Below are 12,441 nucleotides of genomic sequence, written 5' to 3'. Positions count from 1 at the left end.
ATGTCATTGCTGGCTATGCAGGCCTCACTGAGCCATCGGATTTCAACAAAAATATCTTAATTTGTGTTCTGAAGATGAACGAAGGTCTTGAGGGTGAGTAATTAATGACATTATTTTCATTTTTGGGTGAACTAACCCTTTAAGTCAGTTGCTTACATATTTGCAATTTTTTTTTTTATAGTACATCATACATCATGCTGCTATAAACAGATATTTGCTGGTCCAGTAATTTTCCAAAAAAATAAATAAATAAATATATATATATATATATATATATATATATATATATATATATATATATATTTATAGAATATATTTGAATTTAGAATATATTTGATCTATCCAACAAAATAGTGCTGGGCTTAACCAGAGGGGGAAAAAAAATAATTAATATAAAAATGTCAGTGGAGGTTTATGATTTTCAGGTCTAGAAAATTACATTTTTAAAATTAAGCTACCTCATATATTCAGGTTTTTAACGACCCTGGTTTTTCAAAAAAAGAAAAAAGTTGAGAGGTTAAATTAAATTTTTTAGTTGTTTTAGCTTTAGCTTTTAGCTTTTTTTTTTTTTTTTTGCCGTTTTGTCTTATTTTAATTCATTTATTTCGATATAAAACAATTATCTTGAGGCACCTGAGATGTTTGCTGCTCCAAGATAATGTTGCAGGACATTCACTCTCAAAAAGACAATGCAACATCATGTAATGAGTCCTTACAGAGTTCTCAGTATAAAATAGTTTTGAAAAAACACAGTTTTCAACTTAAAAACAGAAAGCTTTTTATGCATTTTGGGCATTCATTTACCCTACAACAGCATTTTGGGGGCCTGAAAACCAAACTTTTGAAAAGGGGTTTCAATTCGTTCTGTTTATTGTTCGGTGTCGCCAATGTTAAGCGGACTCGATTTGCCTGCATCAAGCATCTTGGATTTATTGAATTGTATTGTGTGTTACACAAGCAAGTGGCAACATTCTTAACATTTCTGTGTCAATTTGAGGGAGATTGGAATGTTTCTTGACTTTGCCAGAAATAATAGTCTGGTTTCAGAGACTGGCTACACCCTAAGGGAGGAACTGTCACAGCTGGGTTTGCACGCAAACACACATGAACAAGACGTCGGAGTAAATTTAGTCTTTATTTAGAATCCATAACACTCAGGGGAACTCAAGAGAAGCTTAAATGAAAAACAAAACCCCTATACCGACAAAGTACTGAACTGATCAGGGAGTAATGAGCATAAAAACAAACAGACATAATCACTAACCAATGAAACTGAGGGTGCGTCTCAATCAGCTCTGTCACAAATCCATATATTGTGTACATGAATTCCGGACTTGGTAAAGACCTGGCTCACTGCATTGGTACACTGATGATGACTCTATTTCCGGTGACATGACAACGTCCTCACTGTACAACATCACTACTGGTATTTATGAACAACAGCAGAACAGCATTAATGGTATTTAAAGTACATTATGATAAATACTTTGCTTGTTACATATGTGCAATGTTTCAGCTGTTAATCAATTATAAATGTTAGCTAGATTATGTTCATTACCTTTCTAGTGATGTATGTTTATGCTGAAATATAATTAAATAATGGTTTGTATTTTCATTATGAGTGAGTTGGCTCACGTGATTTATGTTTTGTGCTTCAGAACTTCTGTTAAGTGAACATAATGAGCATCAAAGCTCCCTGGTTTTGACAAGGATTGTGTAATACAAGGATTTCAAATAAACTGACAATCCCAAGATATTGAGCTGAGAGATACCGGAGATCACCCATTCCCTATATGTGCAGACTTCTAAATGATTGTGGATTTTAGAAAACACCTTTGTAATATGGGATGTTTGATGTTAAGATTTGTAATCTACAACCCCAATTCCAGAAAAGTTGTAAAATGTAATAAAGAATCTGTGATTTAATTCTCTTGAACCTTTATTTAACTGACAAAAAAACTAAGAAAAAAATTCCAATGTTTTCGCTAGCCAAATGAATTATATTTTCTAAATATAAACAAATTTATATTTTGATGATTTCAACACGCTCCAAAAAAGTAGGGACAGAGGCAAAATAAAAGTGAAAAGATTACAGAATATCCAAGTTAAACTGTTTTGAAACAGTCCTCAATTAGCAGGTGAATTGGTAAAAGGTGAGGGTATCGTGTTTGGGTAAAGGAGCATCCACCAAAGACTCAGTCTTTGCAAGCCAAATTTCATGAGAGAATCATCATACAATTCAAAAATTACATTTCTCAATCCAAGATTGCAAAGTATTTAGATCTTTCAGCATTTGGTTTACATACATACACTAAGATTTTTAAAAGTTTTTAAAGAAGTCACCAAGGCTTTATTTATTTGATCCAAAATACAGCAAAAACAGTAATATTGTGAAAAGTTTTTACAATTTAAAATAACTGTTTTCTATTTGAATATATTTTAAAATGCAATTTATTTATGTGTTGGCAAAGCTGAATTTTCAGCATCATTACTCCAGTCTTCAGTGTCACATGATCCTTCAGAAATCATTCTAATATGCCGATTTGCTGCTCAAGAAACATTTCTTATTATCAATGTTGAAAACAGTTGTGTACAATTTTTTTCAAGATTATTTGATGAATCGAAAGCTCAAAAGAACAGCATTTATCTGAAATAGAAAGTTTTGTAACATTATCACTATGGTTCAAAAGTTTGGGGTCAGGTTTTTTTTTTTTTTTTTTTTGGAAAGAAATTAAAGAAATTAATACTTTTATTCAGCAAGGATGCATTAAGTTGATCAAAAGTGACAGTATAGACATTTATAATGTTGCAAAAGCTTTATATTTATATATGAAAAGATTCAAGGAATACAGAGAAATCTTAGTCTGTGTAGGGTAAGACAGGAAACTTCTGCTGAATGTGCTTGACCTTAGAGTTTTCAGACCACATTACATGAGAAACTGTTATGCTACTGTGTTAAATATAGCCACATGTGCTCAGGAATACTTTGGAAAACCGTCTGCCTTAACATAGTCTGCCGCTGCGTCAAGAAATTCAGCTCGAATCTCTGTTACGCAAGGAGGAAGCTATACATCAATTCTATGCAGAGATGCCGCTGAGTTCTCTGAGCCCGAGCTCATCTCAGATGGTCCAAAAGAAAGTCGAAATGTGTGCTGTGGTCAGTGCACATTTCAGCTTGTTTTTGGGAAAAACTTACTTCAAGGTCTCAGTCCCAAAGACGACCAACCAGACTTTTATCAGCGACAGGTGCAGAAGCATCATGGTATGGAAATGAATCTTCCCTGGAAAGCGAGACAATGCCAAGCCTCATTCTGCACATTCTACAACAGAGTGATTTCGGAAACACTTTACACTGTAGAAGGGATGTTATTGACTGGCTTGCCTGCAGTCCTGATCTGTCTCTTACTGAAAATGTATGGCCATCATGAAAAGGAGAATCAGACAATGACGACCACAGACTGTTGAGCAGTTGTCTTGTATCAGGGAAGATTAGGCAAAAATTCCATATGCAAAACTGCAACGAGTATCCTCAATTCGCAAACATTTAAGTGAAAAGTGACATGACATGTAGCTAAGTATGGTATCCCATAATCAGAATTTTCACCCATACAAGTGCACACACACAGCAGTGAGTATTGAACACACACACACACCATGGACACACACCCGAAGCAGCTGTGGCGCCCGGGGAGCGATTGGGGGTTAGGTGCCTTGCTCAAGGGCACCTCAGTTGTGGGTAATGAGTGTGGAAGAGAGCGCTATTCATTCACTCCCCCACCCACATTTCTGCTGGTACTGAGACTCAGACCCGTGACCTTTGGGTTACAAGTCCGACTCTCTAACCATCTCAACTCTCTAACTAGACTGCTCTTTAAAAAGTGTAATTAAAAGGAAAGGTGATGTGACACCGTGGGAAATATGCCTCCGACTTTTTTGGAGTATGTTGCAGCCATCAAAATTAATGTTTGTTTATATTTACAAAATACAATTAATTTTGTAAGTGAAAACCTTTGAAAATCTTTTCTTTGTACTTTTGACAGTTAAATAAAGGTTAAAGAGAATTAGCAAATCACAGATTCTTTATTTTATTACATTTTACAAAATGTTCCAAATTTTCTGGAATTGGGGTTGTATTTTAATACTGTAATTTTTTTAAAAAATCTTGTTTATCCTAAATTGTGGTTAATTAACAGCAAAACAATTCAGAGTTATTCAATGACAAACGTCTTTAAGAACCTGCAATAATGCTGAAAAAGTCGGTAAACAATAATAGTGTTTGCAGTTTTGAGACTACACTAATGGTTCTGTTTGGAGATTTGATTCTGCAGTCAAACTCTGAATCCACTTTTAGAAATGTCTACATTTAACCAAAAAATTTTTAAAGCATTCCCCTATTTTTTCAGTTGTTCATATTAATGAGTTGCTGCTTGTGTTTTATTCAGCAGTGGAAATGGCCAAGATTCACTTGGGGGACCCCAGATGGGAACATATTTTATATTTTTTAAACCATACATGCAGAAAACCCCACTTTAATTCTGTATGAAATTTGCATAGTGTTTTGAGGCTATGTCGTGGATAAAATATGGAAATCCATTTCATCTGGCAATTGATAAAACAGCAGTATTTGAAAAATCAGAAGAAATTGGACCTTAAAATTAAACTTATTCTACAGTGTCTCAATTCTAAGTTGTCCACAATTAACAAATACATGTTGTGATCATTTATAAGCTTTAGATCCTTACCTATTATTAGTGTCTTGTCCAGTTCTCTTGGTTACCCTAAAGGTAATAAAATCCAGATCATATTTTGAAAAACAAGTGTTACAGACAAAGCTTGTCCTCCTCTTTCATTTCTGAATGAAGACTAAACCAGTCAGGTTTTTCTTTCACAATTAATGCTTTTTCTTGGTTGCACTTTACTGCTGTCCCAGGTGGAGCAGAACATAGCAAATACTTTTGAAATGTCAAGCACGTTCCTGAATTCAAACATATACCTGAATTTCAGCATTGCATCTTATTATAGCATTCTTGATTGTTGCCTTAAGGCAACTAAGCTGATGTTATCTGTGCCTGTTTTATTTTTCAGACTTTTTTCTATCTTAGTCTGCTTTTGAGGATTTAATATTGTGTCTAACAAAGAATAATACTGTTTGAAGAAAACCTTCAGATATTTTCATTTCAGTCAATATTTTGTTTCTCATTGTTAGTTTATATCAGATAAATCATTATCTATCAGTGAATGAGATCTTATTGTAAACAAAAAAAAAAAAAAAAAGTGTCACATTTCTTTTATATAGACTACTTCCTTTTCAAATAAAAAATCCTGACACCAGACAGAATTACTTTAAAAATTATTAAAATATATCAAATGTCTTGAGACTTATGAACATGATATTGTTATTTGTATTAAATAAACAAAAACAGCTCAACTCAACAGTTCCTGTTAAATAGCTTGACTTGAAGTGTAGGAATTTGCTTTTTAAATATTGTTATTTCCTTCAGAGAAAAATTGCAATGTCCTTTTTGCAGAGCTGTGACACTGTCAGCTGCAAAACATGCAAAACCTGTTTTTGAAGACTAAGCTGATTGAGTGTGGGAAGAAGGCTGTGACTATGTCTTTTAACAGTCTAGTCATTCAAACAATAACATATCAACACAACCCACTAAAAGGATTAGTTCACTTCAGATTTAAATTTTCCTGATAATTTACTGAGCCTCATGTCATCCAAGATGATTGTCTTTCTTTCTTCAGCCGAAAAGAAATTAAAGATCTTGAGGAATACATTCCAGGATTTTTCTCCATATAGTGGACTTCAATGGCTACCAATGGGTTGAAGGTCCAAATTGCAGTTTAAATGCAGCTTCAAAGGACACTACACAGTCCCAGCTGAGGAATAAGGGTCTTGTATAGCGAAATGATCGGTCATTTTCTAAAAAAAAATAAAAAAATTAAATACTTTTTAACCACAAATGCTCGTCTTGCACTAGTTCTGTGATGCACCACGCATTATGTAATCACGTTGGAAAGGTCACGCGTGACGTAGGCGGAAGTACACTATATGAAAAATCCTGGAATGTTTTCCTCAAAAACCATAATATCTCTTTGCGACTGAAGAAAGAAAGACATAAACGTCTTGGATGACATGGGGGAATTATCAGTAAATTTTAATTCTGGAGTGAACTAATCCTTTAATATAATCAGATCAGTTGTATATTTTGCTCTGAGGTGCAAATAGCTATGATAATTTGCTTATATTAGCTTGAGTTCATTAGAATGAATGCGTTTGTGTTTTGAATGAGAACATAGTTAAATCTGTTTTTGTATAGCCATTTGCGGAAACCTTTAACCAAAGTAACAGAAGTGATGTTTGGACTGACAGAATCAGTCGTGTAAGCATATTAGTGCACTTTATATAGTACTCTTGCTATGTGGAAAGAACATTCTTGATAAGAAAGTATGTAATATATCATTCATAGGTCCATTTAAAATAAAGACTGGCAAAGTGAAAACAGTCTGCTGAACTACTTTTCTAATGTGCAGGTCTGCAGCTTTAACTCTCTTGCTTAACCTTTACTGAAGCAACAGGCAAGCTGGTTTATTTACATAGTACATTTTTAGTCAATAGACTTTATTTTGTGAAGACAGACGTCTTTGCATTTTATGTAATGTAATCTTCAAGATTCACACCCTCTGTATAACATTGCGCAACTGAACCACTGCTGTCACCTTTTCCTCTTCACTTACTGGATTTAGTGAGTAGGCGGTTGCTCAAGTTTTTTGACAAGTCAGAATGCTTGTCAAAAACTAAGGTAAAAAATCAAGTTTAACTAAAAACTGGTCTGATTGGTTTGTCTGTAGAGTCTACAGAGATCGAAATTAAAAGTTAGAAAAACCCCTGTGAAGAAAATCAAGTTTATAATGTTGATGTCTGTGTGGTGTTTAACCCTAAAAAGGTTTTTGTATCCTGGGGGATACAAACATTTGAGAGGCTGTGGGAAGAGGCAGTGAAAGTGTAGGTCTCAATGATCTCCTGTTGAAAGGGTGTTTGTTGTGAATATTTAGATTTTCTTTGTTCATACATTCTTTGTTTAACTTACAGGCAGCATTTAAAAACAACATGGCCACCTGTAGTGGGAAATCTACTCGCCTTTAGCTAAAAGTATTTTTCACATATTTACAATATTTGGAGGGAACTTGCATGTTTAAAAAGTTGTTGTTAAGCATTAGCTTATTAAGTTTATGTTGAAATATTATGAATTTAATTTTGACATTTTTCATAATCTGCCTGTAAATGTTTATCTCAGGGGATAAGTTGCCCTTTTACTCTGTGGTCTATGGACTCTGTGGTCCATAGACTTTATACTTTGTGGTCAGTTCAAAACGTAATACTCTTAAAATGAAAAAAATATTTAATCATTTAGTCATTAATCATTTAGTTATCTATATTGAATTCGGTTTTAGGTCAAGAATACATAGATATTTTTTCAGGCATTTCCTGTCAACACTTTCTATGGCAGAAGGAAGGGACAGTGTCAGGGAGTAGTTTTTCCACCTTGGGCTTTGGGCCCCCTCCAATGAAGCTACGAGCCATCCAACTTAAAAAAAACAACAACAAATATGATGTGTGTGTATATATATATATATATATATATATATATATATATATATATATATATATATACGTGTGTGTGTGTGTGTGTGTGTGTGTGTGTGTGTGTGTGTGTGTGTGTATGTTTTTGTGACATATCAGGACACAAATTTGTATAATGACATGGTATGACATAGGTATTACAAGGAGACGGTGACTTATGAGGACATTACCCCATGTCCCCATTTTTCAAAAGGCTTATAAATCATACAGAATGAGTTTTTTTGATAAAGTAAAAATGCAGACAGTTTTCTGTGATGTGTAGGTTTAGGGGTAGGGGTAGTGTAGGGCGATAGAAAATACGGTTTGTACAGTATAAAAACAATTACGCCTATGGAATGTCCCCACAATTCACAAAAAACAAACGTGTGTGTGTGTGTGTGTGTGTGTGTGTGTGTGTGTGTGTGTGTGTGTGTGTGTGTGTGTATCATATTTCATACATAAGCTTTTATGGCTCATATATGAAATTCAATGATAATGGAGAGATGGACAAATAAATGTTCATATTTGACATTAACATGAAAAAAATGTAAATAATAATAATAGTATGAACTATAGTATGAACATTCAATCAGAGGGCAGAAGACATAGATGGTGTAGAACAACTTTTTCAGCAAAATTTTGATAATTTATAGGCCCTAGAAATGTGCGTATTAAATATGATACAGTAGGCTAATACATTTATAAATAGGCATTATACTTATTGTTGAACAATTTTACAAAGAATGTTTATTTTAAGTTATTAGAGAATAAATGTTTTAAAAATGTGGCTAAAATGTCGATTAACACGCATTGCCAAACAAGCATTTTTTTCAGTGAATTTAAATCCCCAAAAAGGGCAACGTATGGGGGATTCAAACATTTAAATAAAAAATAAAAGTCATGAAATTGTATTACTTGTGTCCTAATAAGATGGAAAATAGCAATGAATTAATTTTCTGATGTCTCTTTATGGTCTTGCCCTCTTTAGGGTTAATGTTTTAAATTCAAATTCTTCAGTCAACGCCATTGCTGAGTATTTTCCCCTTAAAATTGCAGTGTACTCAAAAAAGCATTTTGAAACTGACCCTCTCTCCTACATCACAAACTTGTAACCAAAGGTGCATTCATGCCGTGTTGTAATTAGGGATGCAACGATATGAAAATTTCATGTCACGATTATAGTGACCAAAATTAGCACGATTATCAATACTATCATGGTTTTGCTAAAATGAGATGAACTTATGCACTTTTTTTTAAGCATAAACATTAAATTAAATGACCGTCGCCAATAGCAATGCATTATAACACGGAACACGTCTATCATGTCTCTTGTATCACAGCGAACGCACTCTCATTTCATTCAAATGCAACTTGTCTTCTTGAGTGTCAGTTTGTGGTTGTATTGAAAATGAAATCAGGGAACTTTAGCTCTTTGGCTCCGAGCTCAGAATTTTGGCCCCGAACCCAGAATACTCCCCCCAGTTGTGGTAAGAATAGTTAGAACTAGAAGTGAGGAGATGGGGTGGTGGATGGATGCTGATAAACTGTCAAATGAACAGAGGTAAGTCTGCTGTATATATACCTCTTGTCGTTAATTGAGTTGATTAACTGAATTCTCTCTACTTGTGTTAATTAGGTTAATTATCTGAACATGCTCCTCCTGAACATTGTTAATAAAACATAATTTAAGTGGAAAAAAGAGCACTTCTCATAATTATTTATTTAAAAATGTAATAAACAAAACATTAAATAAATCTAAAATCTAAATCTGACTTCCTTACCAATTTATTTTAATTCCCTCACACTCGCGCACTTGTTTCATACTCCACAGATTTCTACAAAATAATCAGTTCACACAGAGACCATGGTCTTCTTTAGTATTCACTAGGTTTATCACAAGAGCAAAGGAAACTATGCCTAAATGAGCATGTTTTCTACACTACTATTTTCAAGTAGCTATATACAGGTGCTGGTCATATAATTAGAATATCATCAAAAAGTTGATTTATTTCACTAATTCCATTCCAAAAGTGAAACTTGTATATTATATTCATTCATTACACACAGACTGATATATTTCAAATGTTTATTTCTTTTAATTTTGATGATTATAACTGACAACTAAGGAAAATCCCAAATACAGTATCTCAGAAAATTTGAATATTACTTAAGACCAATACAAAGAAAGGATTTTTAGAAATCTTGGCCAACTGAAAAGTATGAACATGAAAAGTATGAGCATGTACAGCACTCAATACTTAGTTGGGGCTCCTTTTGCCTGAATTACTGCAGCAATGCGGCGTGGCATGGAGTCGATCAGTCTGTGGCACTGCTCAGGTGTTATAAGAGCCCAGGTTGCTCTGATAGTGGCCTTCAGCTCTTCTGCATTGTTGGGTCTGGCATATCGCATCTTCCTCTTCACAATACCCCATAGATTTTCTATGCGGTTAAGGTCAGGCGAGTTTGCTGGCCAATTAAGAATAGGGATACCATGGTCCTTAAACCAGGTACTGGTAGCTTTGGCACTGTGTGCAGGTGCCAAGTCCTGTTGGAAAGTGAAATCTGCATCTCCATAAATTTGGTCAGCAGAAGGAAGCACGAAGTGCTCTAAAACTTCCTGGTATATGGCTGCATTGACCTTGGACCTCAGAAAACACAGTGGACCAACACCAGCAGATGACATGGCACCCCAAACCATCACTGACTGTGGAAACTTTACACTGGACCTCAAGCAACGTGGATTGTGTGCCTCTCCTCTCTTCCTCCAGACTCTGGGACCCTGATTTCCAAAGGAAATGCAAAATTTACTTTCATCAGAGAACATAACTTTGGACCACTCAGCAGCTGTCCAGTCCTTTTTGTCTTTAGCCCAGGCGAGGCGCTTCTGACGCTCTCTGTTGTTCAAGAGTGGCTTGACACAAGGAATGCGACAGCTGAAACCCATGTCTTGCATACGTCTGTGCGTAGTGGTTCTTGAAGCACTGACTCCAGCTGCAGTCCACTCTTTGTGAATCTCCCCCACATTTTTGAATGGGTTTTGTTTCACAATCCTCTCCAGGGTGTGGTTATCCCTATTGCTTGTACACTTTTTTCTACCACATCTTTTCCTTCCCTTCACCTCTCTATTAATGTGCTTGGACACAGAGCTCTGTGAACAGCCAGCCTCTTTTGCAATGACCTTTTGTGTCTTGCCCTCCTTGTGCAAGGTGTCAATGGTCGTCTTTTGGACAACTGTCAAGTCAGCAGTCTTCCCCATGATTGTGTAGCCTACAGAACTAGACTGAGAGACCATTTAAAGGCCTTTGCAGGTGTTTTGAGTTAATTAGCTGATTAGAGTGTGGCACCAGGTGTCTTCAATATTGAACCTTTTCACAATATTCTAATTTTCTGAGATACTGAATTTGGGATTTTCCTTAGTTGTCAGTTATAATCATCAAAATTAAAAGAAATAAACATTTGAAATATATCAGTCTGTGTGTAATGAATGAATATAATATACAAGTTTCACTTTTTGAATGGAATTATTGAAATAAATCAACTTTTTGATGATATTCTAATTATATGACCAGCACCTGTATTTAGAATAAATGACTGCACCAAGGAGAGGGACATAGTTTCACTAATAATTTGTTTATTTTGCACAAATCAATAAATCGTTTTAATTATTTTGGTGTTACTGGAATACTTCTAGTTCTTTCATGTAGTGGACAATTTTGTAATCTATTAAATACAATTAGAAAATCATCTAATACCATTAAATATGAAGTGTCTGTAGTGTTCTATATGGTGGTTGATTGTTCGGTTATCACTATGCATATCTAGAATATCAAAATCAACCTCAGGCGGTACATCCTTTTCCTTTTTAGCACCTAAACTTTGGAACAGTCTTCATGGCATTGTTTGGGAAGCAGACACACTCTGTCAGATAAAATCTGGACTAAATAATTCTGTATTATGTGGGCCAGACAAGTAATTTGGCAATGTCACTTTGTAAAAAAGACTAAGCATCTGCACACATACACATTCAAATGCGCATACCTATAGACTAAACATGTAAATGAACGGCAATAATGCATTAAATGTCTTCTGTTTTCAGTTAAAAAGGTGTCATTTAAGCAGCCCCTAAGTTAATAATTAACTATTTTTACAACGAAAGTGATTCAATCAAAAACTTACTTTAGCTTAACTTTTTCCTAGAGCTGCTGTAAAGCCAAAATAATCTCTGTCCATTCATTTTCCTATTATCACTTGTGAAGCTGCTTTGAAACAATCTGTATTGTAAAACGCACTATATAAATGAAGATGACTTGACTTGACTTGACTTGTTTTGATTGGTGAACTCAGGGGGGACTGCTATTCTGGCGGTGACTACAACGTGGCAGCAACATTGGCCAGCACTGTTCAAAGGACTGGGCTGCTTCACCACGTTTAACCACCAACCTCTCCTCAATCCCACCTTCACCCTCATTATTTAACCACTACGCTGCAATCTCCTGGCCTTTCGTGATAGGGTGACAGCTGAACTGCAGCGGCTGCAGGATGCAGGTATCATTGAGCCTGTGGACTCTTCACACTGGGTTTCAAATCTGGTGGTGGCTACTAAAAAATCTGGTGCCTTATGTACCTGCGTGGATTTGCGGCAAGTGAACAAGGCAATAATCCCTGACAAGTACCCTTTGCTGACTGCAGAGAAACTCACAGCCCAAATTCTATGGCTTTACAGTGTTCTCCAAATTGGACCTTAGAGATAGGTATCTGGAGGTGACCTTACACCCAAGCAGCAGGAACCTGACAGCTGTTGTGACACTCAA

The sequence above is a fragment of the Ctenopharyngodon idella genome, chromosome 1 (genome assembly GCF_019924925.1).
Source record: "Ctenopharyngodon idella isolate HZGC_01 chromosome 1, HZGC01, whole genome shotgun sequence".
Taxonomy (NCBI): domain Eukaryota; kingdom Metazoa; phylum Chordata; class Actinopteri; order Cypriniformes; family Xenocyprididae; genus Ctenopharyngodon; species Ctenopharyngodon idella.
The sequence above is the reverse complement of the archived record's forward strand: the minus strand, read 5'-3'. Positions refer to the sequence as shown.